This window comes from Callithrix jacchus, chromosome 9, assembly GCF_049354715.1.
Source record: "Callithrix jacchus isolate 240 chromosome 9, calJac240_pri, whole genome shotgun sequence".
NCBI lineage: Eukaryota > Metazoa > Chordata > Mammalia > Primates > Cebidae > Callithrix > Callithrix jacchus.
In genome coordinates, this window is record NC_133510.1 from 81,095,916 (window position 1) to 81,110,421 (window position 14,506).

Sequence of the window (14,506 nt, forward strand, 5' to 3'; positions counted from 1 at the left end):
TAATGTTGAAGAAGGGGACTAGTGGGAGGTGACAGAATCACGGGGGTAGATTTCCTTGTGTGGGTTAGAGGTCCAGACATAGCTTGGCTGAGGAGTTCTTTACAGGCTGCAATCAAATTTTTCAGCCCGTGATAAGTTCTTCATAAAAGCTTGACTTGGGAAGAATTTGCTTTCAAATTCATGAAGTTATTGGCAGCATTCACTTTTTGTGGATTGTTAAGCTGAGGGCTTCAGTTTCTGGAGGTCACTGTCAGTTGCTTGCCATGTGGACTTCCCTAGCAGCCATTTGCTTTGTGAAAGCTAGCAAGTGAAAAAGTCCCTTAGCTGAACAGATGTTATAATCTTATGTAACATAATTATGGAAGTGACAGTTCATCACCTTTGCTATAGTCTATTGGATTGAAGCAAATCACAACCCTGTTACACTTAGGCAGAGGAGATTATAAAAATCATAGATACCAGTAGACATAAATGATTGAGAGTATCTTAAAAGTTACTCCAGTAAATATATTTACATACATTTATTTCAATGATTTTTTTCTTTAATTGGAATTTAATTAGGTTTTGATTTTATTGAGTTTTTATTTAATCAGAAATATGTTTACTACTCTCTTAAATACTTGGCAGTTGTACAATATGGTTTAAAGTATTAACAGCTAAGTTCTACATTTATAGTAGATCTTAGAAGTAAAGAATGTGCCAACATTTTTATCATAGAAAACAAGATGTATTCAAGTGTATTGGGAAATACTGCATCTTAGCTACATTAGGCATTTTTATGCTACATGTTAAACTTTTCAGACCTCTAGAAAACTTGTTATATTATTGTGTTTATAACTCAAGAATCTGAAGAAACTCATGTAACGTCCCAAAACACAAACTTACTATGTGGAAAAACTTATGCTTTGGAAGGGACTTTTTCTACTATATCTTACCTGTATTACAAACATTGTCATTTTAGAAAACTTCTTAGTTGCCTTGAAAATCTTAGAAAACCTTTGAAATTAGAAAAATATATTTCGCATGAAATCTTTTGCAGAGAAAGCCCATTGAAATTCCCTGTGACCTAGTAAACACATACAAAGTATAATCGATCAATCTAGTAATAAAGTTTAGATTTGTGTGAAGGTTTATTTTGTTAATTTGTATATACTAAAAACATTCTCTTTTTTGCAAAATTAAGATATAATATTTTCACTCCTCTTGTACTTCTTGTATGCTCCAAGATTTGAAAATATTCCTTATGGCATCTCTGAGAATAATCTGCAAGTGTTTCTTAATCCCAAAATAATGTAGATCATCTGGAAATGATAAAAATGACAGCAGTCATCATCATCATCATTTAAAATAATAATACCTACTCTCTAGATAGGTCTAATTTCTGTAACAGAATACATGTGAGGTCAGGAATCACCAACTCCCTCTGCCTTATCCTTCTTCAAAAACAACATGAACAAATAAAAACATTCCCCCCATTTTTAGTGTAGTTGAAGAGAAAGAAATTGGTCTCATATTTCTGCTAAATCATTCCCCATCTGGCTTTTGCTTCTCTGTGATGCCTGATCTGAACATGCACTGTTGCAAGTTGAGCTGTTTGTCCTGAGCTGAACACTGGCTTCTTTTACATCATTCCCCATAGCACCACTAAAATAAGATTGCTGATGGGAGCTACCTTCTACTAAAAGTTTAGAATTTAAAATAATTAGGATTAAAAATTTGATAATAGAGGGATTTATGGCACAGTAATGAACAAAAAACAACATATTGTTTTCATAATCAGGATTTGTTTTCTTATTTTCTCTGTGTTGGAGGATCTATCACTGATCTATATTCTTATCTGGCCTCTGCTCTTTGCATAATATAGGTGAGTCTTCTCTGTTCCCAGAGTCTTGTCCATCTCCACAAAAACCTCCTCCTAGTCCAGCTGCCTGAAGGAAACTCTCAAATGTATTTCTGTGTTATTCAGAGCATTCTACTATGCTTCTGGATTACATTCAGAATGCTTTGGCTTTCATAATTCTAAAAGAACCTACCTAGATGATTTTCTAAATAACGGTAGTTTCTTACCTAAAAATAATTATAATATTTTCCCATTGTATCTAACTCAAATTTTTGGTGTGTTTAAAGGGAATGACTTTTCTTAGGTTCATAATAATAACCACTGCCATTCACTGAGGCATAAAATACCCACAATTATCAGATTGAGCTCTTCAAAGATACTGAAGTCCTTCTATATGTTTTATACTTAACACTGAGAGTCACATAATCTTTAAAACAACTCCATTTTTTTTTATCTTACAGCATTATGAGAAGAGATTTTATGCTTGAAAAACCTGTATCTTCCCAATAAACCTGACAGATTGCAATGCAAATTTTCTCAGGTTTCAATATTAGGAGACTTCAATATAGAGAATTTTGTCTTTTTTTTTTTTTTTTTTTTTTTTTTTTTTTTTTTTTTTTTTGGTGAATAGGAGAGTCCGGATTTAAACCCAGGTTTTTCTGGCTATGGGATGCACATTGTAATCACAAGACTTCACGCTATACAAACCTAGCTTCCTTTGAAGATTTTATTACATTATTTATTGTGGTAGCTAGAATGTCCTTGCCTCCAATATGTCTACATCCTAATCCCAGAAACCTGTGAATATATTTGGTTACACAGCAAAGAGAAATTAAGACTGTAGATCTAACTAAGGCTTCTAATCAACTGACTTTAAAATAGGGAGATTATTCTGGGGATTTCCATGGGCCAAATGGCCCAAATGTAATTACAAGTGGCTTTTAAATGTGGAAGATGAAGAGAGAAGAGTGAATGTCAGAGTGATTCTATGTGAGAAAGACTGGTCATTACTGGTTTTGAAGATAGTAGAAGGATATGAGCCAAGGAATGTAAGCAGCCTCCAGAAGGTGAAAAAGGCAAGAAAATGCAGTATCCTTAGAGCCTTCAGAAAGAAAGACAGCCTGGTTGACACTTTAATTTAGTCCAACAAGATACATTTTTGGACTTCTGACCTTCAGAATTTAAGATAATAAATTTGTATTGCCTTAAGACAATTTGTTGTAATTTGTTATAGCAGTAATGGAAACCCACTATACCTATTTTGACTTTTTATTCTTTCTTAGTCTGCTGTTCCCAGTTTGAATATTATTATTATGCTTGATTGAAAAGAGTGAAACGGTATTTATCACATGGCACTGACACTAGCTTTGTTTTACAATTTCCCCTCCCTTAAATACTTCCAAGGAGCAGAATCTGCATTTTTGTTTCCTCTTGACCCTAATACAATTCAATGCCCATTTTATTTACTGTTTTTCTAATCTAACTTTTCTTCGAAATTTAGGATTTCAAACTTTATTACCGACAAAAGGAATCAGAAGATATGGCAACAGAGTGTCCTTCGGATAGCATAAAGCCTGAAGAAAGTAAAACATAAAAAATGGGAGCCTTTTAAATAGAAGTCCAGATAAAGCAGATATATATTGGAAGGGTGGTTAAGGCAGCCAGCAGCCACAGAATGATCCAACACACAAAGAGCTTCAAGTAGAAGATCACTGGAACAGATAACATAAGAGGCAAGAGTGAGAGATGAGATTGGAAAGGTCCATAAATTAGATTATAAATGAATGTGAATGTCCTTCTAGGAAATTTTGATTTTTATCTGGAAGCTATGGGGAACTTGTGAAGAATATTTAACCCAAGAGGAACATGACCATGAATTAAATGCTGAAGGCAATGTGGGAATAGGATTATGTAGCAAGCCTAGAGGCAGGAGAATGATAATAATAGTACATGTATGATGGCCCTAGGAATGGAAAGAATTAGAGTAATTTAAAATATATCAAGAAAATCGAATCAGAGTATGTTTTGATTGTGGTCTGTGAGAAACAGAAATCATATTGATGGCTTGGGTGACAAGATGTATGATAAGTATATTCACCTATCTGGGGAAGATAGCAGATTTTGGGATAGAAGATGTGCCAGGTTTTGGGTTGAGTTTTAGATTCTGGATCATTCTGATGGGAATGTGAGCCCAGTATCACTTGCTTCTGGGTTTCTGCTCTATGTTCCTATTGAACATCAGACAGTGGTTTTGAGGACCTACTTCTTACAAGCAGATAAATGATCTATGTCTTCCTTTGGCTTGTGCTGTGCCAGCCTCTGCCAAGTAATCTGTGATCATGTGCAGACCCCTTTCATTAAAGTCCACTTATATGGTTTCCTAGTAAATTAACAAAATAATTAAATATTGGAACATCATGAAGATGCATTGGAAACTGCATGCAGACCCAATATTTAATGAAGAAGTAGGCACAAATGAAAGTTTTGAACATAACAGAGTAACACCACTGAAACTGTTATAACAGAATGACATCAATACACCTGTAAGAGACTAATCAATATGACAGTTAGGACAATTGATAAAAGGTTTCATTCACTGCTTCAATACTGTAGTTGTACCACAACAAAAATCTGTGAATGATTGGAAAATGTCAGATCAATGACAATAGAACCTGTCAGTTGCAACCTACTGTTCCATGTATTGAACTGAATGGGGCTATTATTTGCAAATAAAAAACTTTTTAAACAATTTCAATTGGATTTCATCTAGTTTTAAAGGCTTATTGTTAGTGTTCACTATTACTTACTAATCTCTAGAACTCTGCTAAATGTAGTATAGAAATTAAGCAAAGTAGTAGTTGGGATCCCTGTTCCCAGGAAACTTACATATCTTTTAGGAGAATCAAGATTAACAAGCACAGAAAACCATTAGCACTACCAAAAAATTCAATTATCTGTGTTCACAAAAGACATCATGTATATGAAGAACTCATTAAATACTAGCTAAATCTACCTGTAATGTTTTATTATGAGAATTTTAGAATGTAAAATATTACTTTATGGAAGTGCTACAGTGACTTGAAAAAGATAAATCTCCTGTGTATTATTACTTGGACATTTCTAAAAGTAAAGACTGTGCTGTTCAGCTAACCATATAAAGTACAAAAGAAAAAAAAAGGCAAATCTACGAATTGATGATTGTTACACTTAAAGCATGCAACTTTTTTGTACTTCAAGAAAATCCTGTAATAAATGAGAGTGTGTTCTTAAGCCAAAATGATGTTAATTGGGATTTGGAGGCCTTTGGAAATCTGCCTCTATAAACAGTTCCTGGAATAATAACTTTCTGCAGAAGGAAAAGATAGATATTTTAGAAGTCTAGGAGAACCTGGCTAGCATGCTAGTCTCTGCTCTGCAGAGCAAATCCCTTGAATGCCTTTAAAAAGATGCATTTTTGATGTAAAGGCACATTTAATCATAGCTTTGAATGTTTGAAAAGTGTCTGTGAGGGTTTTGCCTCTCAGTGGATTGGAAATCTATTAGTGTATAGCCAAGAGGTCACTGAATAGCAGAAATAATACTTTTCAAGTGTTGATGCAAAATTTGATGGGACATACTAAAGTATTGTATTTCTAAAAACATAGCACTGAACCTTCTCCAACAGAAATAAGACTAACTAAATACATTCTTAAGAGCACATGGTTGCTGTCAGGGTTTCTCCATGTTGTATTAAAATGTTAACTAACCTTGCAGACCTTTTAACAAACCTGTGAATTTATAAAAATATTTTCATAATGCCTATAATATGGTCTATAATATTCAAAAATTCTGGGTTTTTTTGAACCCACTATAAAATATAAAGTATGTGCTTTATTGCCTATTACTCAGTTGTTATATTTATTTATATTTACAGTATATTGATAAGCAGTAGTCATAGTGATATCCTACCAGCCCACATGGCAAAGTAATTCCTATTATATCTTCTCATATTTAGCTTGTTACTGATAATTTTTAAGTGTTCCTCTTTTTAGTTTGATCCTATTTCAGTCAGTTCATTCTGTCACCACAGTGAACTCTTTTAAATGAAAACCAAATCATGTCACCTACTGCTTAAAATCCTTCAATCATCACTGTCACCAGAAGCAACAAATCCAACACTAGAAGCTGTAAACTTACCAGGGAAAATTCCCAGAACAAGCAGGCAGTGTTTGTACTCCATTCTACCTCATTGTCCTCCCTCCTTGTCCCCCAACACAGAAGGTGCAGTGCAGCATTCAAATAGGAATAGCAATTGGTGATGACAGTTTCCAAGTACCTTTGGTTTTACCAAGAGTCCAGTTCAAGATGATTAGTATTATAAATTCATTCAATAATTAAAATTTTGCCCAATGTGTTACTTTTAGATATTATATAACTAGAACATATTTATCATTTCTTTTTAAATGTATTAATTTTTAATTTTATATGTACATGCCATACATAAATATTTATGAGGTAGATATTTTGATACAAGCATACACTGTATAATAATCACATCAAAGTAAATGTGGTTGCTGTCAACTCAAGCATTCGTCATTTTCTTGTATTACAAACATTTCCTCAGTTATTTAAAATATACAACAAATTCTTCTTGACTGTAGTCACCCTGTTGTGCTATCAAGTACTAGGTCTTATTCTCTCTAATTATACTCACAAACCGTCTCCATTTCCTTACTATTCCTTGACCTGTACAACTTTGCCCAGCCTCTAGTAACCACTAATCTACTCTCTATCTCCATGAGCTCAGTTGTTTTAAGTTTTAGCTCCCACTAATGAATGAAAACATACAAAGTTTGTGCTTCTGTATCTGTTTTATTTCACTTAAGATAATGTCCTCTAGTTCTATCCATAATTTGCAAATGATCTCATTCTATTTTTATGACTGAATAGTACTTCACCATGTCTATGTATCTGTATTAGTCCATTTTTACACTGCTGATAAAGACATACTGAAGACTGTGCAACTTGCAAAAGAAAGAAGTTTAACAGACTCATAGTTTCACGTGGCTGGGAGGCCTCACAATCACAGTGGAAAGTGAAAGGCATGTCTCACATGGTGGCAGACAAGAGAAGCTTATGCAGAGAAACTCCCCTTTACAAAACCATCATATCTCTTGAGAGTTATTCACTATCACGAGAATAGCAGGGGAAAAACCTACCCCCATGATTCAATTACCTCTCACTGGGTCCCTCCTACAACACATGGGAATTGGGGGAGCTACAGTTCAAGATGAGATTTTGGTGGGGACACAGCCAAACCATATCACATCACATTTTCTTTATCCATTCATGTGTTGATGGATACTTAGGTTGCTTTCAAATTTTGGCCGTTGTGAATAGTGCTGCAATCAACATGGGAGTGCAGATATCTCTTCAGTATGCTGATTTCCATTCTTTTGAGTATATACCAGCAGCAGGATTAATAAATCATATGGTAGTTCTAGCTTTACATTTTTTTAAGGAAACTCCATATTGTTTTCTGTGTACACAATCCCACCAATAGTGTACAATGGTTCTTTTTTCTCTATATCCTTACCATCATTCACTATTACTTGTCTTTTCTACAAAAATCATTATAACTGGAATGAGTTATCTCATTGTAGTTTTAATTTGCATTTCTCTGATGCTCAGTGATGTCGAACACCTTTTCATAGGCCTGCTTGGCATTTGTATGTCTTCTTTTGAGGAATGTCTATTTGGGTCTTTTGCCTCCTTTAAAATCAGATTATTAGATTTTTTTCCTAAGAGTTGTTAAAGCTTCTTATAGTTATTAATCCCTTGTCAGATGTGTAGTTTGCAGATATTTTCTCCCATTCTATGGGCTGTCTCTTCACTTCATTGATTGTTTCTTTTGCTGTACAGAAGCTTTTAACTTGTTGTGATCCCATTTGTCCATTTTTGCTTTGGTTGCTGGTGTTTTTGGAATATTGCTCAAGAAATATTTGCCTAGGCCAATGTACTGGAGAGTTTCCCCTATGACTTCTTGTAGTAATTTAATAGTTTGAGGTCTTAAAGTATTTGATCCATACAGCAAGAGACAGGAGTCCCATTTTATTCCTCTTCATATGGATATCCAATTTTCCTTGAACCATTTATTGAAGACACTGTCTTTTCCCTATTGTATATTCTTGGTGTCCCAGTCAAAAATGAGTACACTGTAGATATATTGATTTATTTCTGTTTTCTCTATTCTGTTCCATTGGTCTATGATCTGTTTTTATGCCAGTATCTTGCTGTTTTGGTTACTATAGCTCTGTATTGTAATTTGAAATCAGATAATGTGATTCCTCTAGTTTTGTTCTTTTTTCTCAGGATACCTTTGGCTAGTCTGGATCTTTTGTGGTTTCATATAACATTAAGAGTATTTTTTCTACTTCTGTGAAGAATGTCATTGGTATATTGATCGAGATTGCCTTGAATCTGTAGGTTTTTTTGATTAGTACGGGTATTTTAACAATATTGATTCTTCCAATACAAGAACATGGAATATCTTTCCCCTTTCGTGTGTCTTTTTCAGTTTCTTGCATCAATATTTTATAGTTTTCAGTGTAAAAATCTTTCACTTATTTGGTTAAATTTATTCATACGCTTTTAATCATATTTGTAGGTATTGTGAATAAAATTACTTTCTTGATTTCTTTTTCAGATTGTTCTCTGTTGGCATGTAGAAATGCTACTGAATTTTGTATTTACAACTACAACTATATTGAACTTGCTTATCAGTTAAAATAGTTTTTTTTTTGAGGGAATAGTTTTTTCCAAATAAAAGATTATATCATCTTCAAACCAGAATAATTTGACTTCTTCATTTACAATTTGGATGCCTTTTATTTCTTTCTTATGTCTGATTGCTCTATGCAGAAATTCCAGTATTATGTTTCTTAAGAGTGGTATACAACACACTTGTAATGTCCCAGATCTTAGAAGAAAGGTTTTCAGTTTTCCCCATTCAGTGTGATAACTAGCTGTGAGTCTGTTGCTTATGGCTTTTATTTTGTTGAGGTATGTTTTGTCTATACTATTTTTTTAGGTTATTTTTATCACAAAAAGACATTGAATTTTATCAAATTTTATCAAATGCTTTTCAGTATCAATTGAAATGATCATATAATTTTATTCCTTCAGTTTGTTGATGTGAGATGTATCATATTTATTGATTTACTTTTGTTGAACTGTCTTTGCATCCCTGGGATGAATCTCACTTGGTCATGATGAATGATCTTTTTAATGTGTTGTTATATTTAGTTTGCTAGTATTTTGTTGAGAATATTTGATGAATATTTATCAGAGATACTGGCCTGCAGGTTTATTTATTAGATGTGTCTTTGGTTTTGGCCTTAGGGTAATAGTGGCCTCATAGAATGAGTTTGGAAGTATTCTCTCCTCCTCAATTTTTGAAATAGTTTGAGTAGAATTGGTAATATTTTTTCTTTTTTTCTTGTAAATCTGTTTTAGTTCTTTGTAAATTTTGGATATCAGCCCTTTGTCAGATGGGTAAACTGCAAAAAATTTTCCCCATTCTGTTCGTTGCCAATTTTCTCTAACGACTGTTTCTTTTGCTGTGCAGAAGCTGTGGAGTTTGATTAGGTCCCATTTGTCTATTTTGGCTTTTGTTGCCAATACTTTTGGTATTTTGGTCATGAAGTCTTGCCTACACCTATGTCCTGAATGGTTTTGCCTAGATTTTCTTCTAGGGGTTTTATGGTGTTAGGTCTTATGTTTAAGTCTTTAATCCATCTGGAATTAATTTTAGTGTAAGGTGTCAGGAAGGGGTCCAGTTTCTGCTTTCTGCACATGGCTAGCCAGTTTTCACAACACCATTTATTGAACAGGGACTCCTTTCCCCATTGCTTTTGTCAGGTTTGTCAAGGATCAGATGGTTGTAGATGTGTGGCCTTGCCTCTGAGGCCTCTGTTCTGTTCCATTGGTCTATATCTCTGTTTTGGTACCAGGACCATGCTCTTTTGATTACTGTAGTCTTGTAATATACTTTGAAGCCCAGTAGTGTGATGCCTCCAGCTTTGTTCTTTTTGCTTAGAATTGACTCAGCTATGCAGGCTCTCTTTTGCTTCCATATGAAGATTAAGGTGATTTTTTCCAGTTCTATGAAGAAGGTCATTGGTAGCTTGATGGGGATAGCGTTGAATTTGTAAATTACTTTGGGCAGTACGGCCATTTTCACGATATTGATTCTTCCTAACCATGAACATGGAATGTTTCTCCATTTGCTCTCTTATTTCGTTGAGCAGTGGTTTGTAATTCTCCTTGAAGAGGCCCTTTATGTTCCTTGTTAGTTGTATTCTTAGGTATTTTATTCTCTTTGTAGCAATTGTGAATGGCAGTTCTTTCTTGATTTGGCTCTCTTTAAGTCTGTTATTGGTGTATAGGAATGCTTGTGATTTTTGCACATTGATTTTGTATCCTGAGACTTTGCTGAAGTTGCTTATCAGTGTCAGGAGATTTTGTGCTGAGATGATGGGGTCTTCTAGATATACAATCATGTCATCTGCAACTAGAGACAATTTGGCTTCCTCCTTTCCTATTTGAATACCCTTTATTTCTCTTTCTTGCCTGATTGTTCTGGCTAGAATTCCCAGTGCTATATTGAATAGGAGTGGTGAGAGAGGGTATCCTTGTTTAGTGCCAGATTTCAAAGGGAAAACAAACAAGCCCATTCAAATGTGAGCAAAGGATATGAAGAGACACTTTACAAAAGAAGATATACATGAGGCCAACAAACATATGAAAAAATGCTCATCATCACTGGTCATTAGAGAAATGCAAATTAAACCTACACTGAGATACCATCTCATGCCAGTTAGAATGGCAATTGTTAAAAAATCTGGAGAAAACAGAAGCTGGAGAGGATGTGGAGAAATAGGAACACTTTTACACTGTTGGTGGGCGTGTAAATTAGTTGAACTATTGTGGAGAACAGTGTGGCGATTCCTCAAGGACCTAGAAATAGGAACTCCATTTGACCCAGCAATCCCATTACTACATATATATCCAAAGGATTATAAATCATTCTACTATTAGGACACATGCACATGAATGTTCATTGTAGCACAATTTACAATAGCAAAGACCTAAAACCAACCCAAATGCCCATCGATGATAGACTTTCCAAGGAAAATGTGGCACATATACACCATGGAATATTATGCAGCCATCAAAAGTGATGAGTTTGTGTCCTTTGCAGGGACATGGATGAACCTGGAAACCATCATTCTCAGCAAACTGACACAAGAACAGAAAATCAAACACCACATGTTCTCACTCATAGGCAGGTGTTGAACAATGAGAACACATGGACTCAGGGAGGGTAGCACCACACACTGGAGTCTGTTGGGGGGAAATAGGGGAGGGACAGCAGAGGGTGAGGAGTTGGGGAGAGATAGCATGGGGAGAAATGCCAGATATACGTGAAGGGGAGGAAGGCAGCAAATCACACTGTCATGTGTGTACCCATGCAACTATCTTGTATGTCCTTCACATGTACCCCAAAACCTAAAATGCATTAAAGAAAAAAGAATTGGTAATATTTTTTCTTTAATGTTTGGTAGAATTCAGCAGTGAAGCCATCTCCAGGCTTTTCTTTGCTGGGATACTTTGTATTATATCTTAGATGTCATTACTGGTTATTGGCCTGTTCGGGTTTTGCATTTCTTCATGGTTCAATATTGGTAAGTTGTATTCTAGGAATTTATCTATTTCTAAGTATTCCAATTTATTGGTATACAGTTGCTCATATTAGTTTCCATTTTCATTTGTTTCTTATGACTCTTTGATTTTCTGTGCAATCAATTATAATGTTTCCTTTTTCATCTCTGATTTTACTATTTGAGTCATCTCTTTTTTTCTTAGCCTGGAAAAGGTTTATTAATTTTGCTTATCTTTTCAAAAAACTGGCCAGCATAGTGGCTGATGCCTGTATCCCAGCACTTTGGGAGGCCAAGGTGGGTACATCACCTGAGTCCAGGAGTTTAAGACCAGCCATGGCAAACCCTGTCCCTACTAAAAATATAAAAAATTAGCTGGGCTTGATGGTATATGCCTGTAGTCCCAGCTACTCATGAGGCTGAGATGGAAGAATCACCTGAGCCAGGAATACTAAGACTGAAGTGAGCCAATATTGTGCCATTGTACTCCAGCCTAGGCAACTGAACTGAGACCCTGTCTTGAAAACAAAGAACAAAAAACAAAACACCAAAGTCACCTTTTTTTATTTCCTTAATCTTTTATGTATATATTTTTGTTGTTTCAATTTTGTTTATTTCTGCTCTGATCTTCATTATTTCTCTCCTCCTACTAATTTTGGATTTGGTCTGTTCTTGCTTCTCTAGTTTTTTAAGATGCATATTTAAGTTGTTTTTTTGAAGTTTTTCTATTTTTTAATATAGGGACTTATTGCTATAAACTCCTCTTAGTGCTGCTTTTGCTATATCCCAGAGATTTTGGTATGTTGCATTTCAATTTTCATTAGTTTCGGGAAATTTTTTAATTCTTCCTGAATTTCTTCATAGAAACATTGGTCATTCATAAGCATATTGTTTAATTCTTATGTATTTGTATCATTTCCAAAGTTCTTGTTATTAATTTTCAGCTTTATTCCATGGTGGTCAAAGAAGATACTTAATATGATGTCATTTTTTTAAAAAAGACTTAATTTTGTGGTCTAATATATGGTCTATCCTTGAGAATGATCCCTGTGCTGAGGAGAGTAATAGGTATTCTGCAGCCCTTAGTTTAAAAATTCTGCAAATATCTATGAGGTTCATTTGGTCTATAGTGTAGATTAGGTCTAATGTTTCTCTGTTGATTTTCTGTCAGGATGATTTATCCAATGCTGAAAATGGGGTGTTGAAGTCTCCAATTATTATTATATTGGGACCTCTCTCTCTCTTTAGCTCCAATAATGTCTGCTTAATATACCTAAGTACTATAGTATTGGGTGTATATGTATTTATAATTATTATATCTTTTTGCTAAATTGATCCCTTGTCATGATCTGACTTTCTTGGTCTCTTTTTATGATTTTGTCTTGAAATCTATTTTATCTAATATAAGTTTACTCATGCTCTTTTATAGATTCCATTTTCATAAGATATGTATTGTCATCCTTTTGTTTTCAGTCTATGTATATCTTTATAGATGAAATATGTTTTGTGTAGGCAACAGATTATTAGGTCTTGTTTTTTTAGTTCATTCAGCTACTCAATGCCTTTTGACTTGAGAGTTTAGTTTATTTCCAATCAATGTTACTATTGATAGGTAAGGACTTACTACTGCCATTTTGTTGTTTTGTGGATTTGTCTTTTTTTTTACTTCCTTTCTTCCTGTTTTCCTTTTTGTGAAAGTGATTTCCTTCGTTTGTATATGTTAATTTCTTGCTCTATATTTTTTGTATATCTCTTGCAGGCTTTGATTTGAGGTTACCACAAGGCTTGCAAATAACATAACCCATTATTTTAAATTGATGACAACTTCACTCTGCAAAAACAAACCATCTAACAAGCAAAGGGAAAATAAAAACTCCACACTTTAGCTTTATATCCCAACTTTGAAACATGTTGCTCTTACTATTTATATCATGTGAGTAGTTTACATACCACAGTGACAGCATTATAATATTCCTTGTCTGTGTACTTACTGCTACTAGTGAATTTTGTACCTTCAGATTACTTTTTACTGCTGATTAACATCCTTTTCTTCCAGACTGAATAATTCCATTTTGCACTTCTTGTAGGACAGGTGTGGTATTGACAAAATCCTTCAGCTCTTGTTGGTCTGGGAAAGTCTGTGTTTCTCCTTCACTTTCAAAGGATATTTCCACTGGATATAGTATTCAAGGATAAAAGTATTATATTTTTTTCTTCATCACTTTAGATATATCATAACACTCTCCCCTGGCTGGTAAGGTTTCCACTGGGAATTCTGCTTCCAGAAGCATTAGAGTGTCATATTCATATATTTTCTCTTTCTGCTTTTAGGATCATTTCTTTATCTTTAATCTTCAGCAGGTTGATTTTTAAATGTCTTGAGGTGGTCTTATTTGGGTTAAATTTGCATGGTCTTCTATAATCATATTGTACTTGAATATTGATATTTTCCTCCAGGTTTGAGAATTTCTTTGTTATTATCTCTTTGAGTAAATTCTTTCCCCTATCTCTTTCTCTACTTCCTCTTAAAGGATAATAACTCCTAGATTTGCCATCTTGAGACTATTTTCTAGATTCTAATAGCATGCTTTGTTATTTTTTATTTTGACTCCTCTGTGTATTTTCAAATAGCCTGTCTTTGAGCTCACTAATTCTTTCTTCTGCTTGGTCAATTCTGCCATTGAGAGACTCTCAGGCATTCTTCAGATTGTCAGTTAAATTTTTCAGCTCTAGAATTTCTGCTTGATTCTTTTTAATCATTTCAATCTCTTTCTTAAGTTTATCTGATAGGATTCTGAATTCTTTATCTGTGTTATGTTGAATTCTATTGGGCTGCTTCTTCAAAAGCGTGATTTTGAAATATATGTCTGAAAGGTCACATATGTCTATTACTCCAGAACTGAACACTGTTGCCTTATTCAGTTCACTGATGAGGTCATGTTTTCACTGATGGTCTTGATGCTTC

The 14,506-nt window shown here is 34.3% G+C and overlaps 1 long non-coding RNA gene across 1 annotated transcript in view; it reads right to left on the reverse strand.

Moving 5' to 3' along the window:
• Nucleotides 1–630: 630 nt before the first annotated feature.
• LOC144577636 (uncharacterized) overlaps nt 631–14,506 on the reverse strand; it is a 28,311-nt gene continuing 14,435 nt past the window's right edge. The window contains exon 3 of the long non-coding RNA XR_013521946.1: nt 631–1,301. This is a non-coding gene — a long non-coding RNA (uncharacterized LOC144577636). The remainder of the gene's footprint in view (nt 1,302–14,506) is intronic.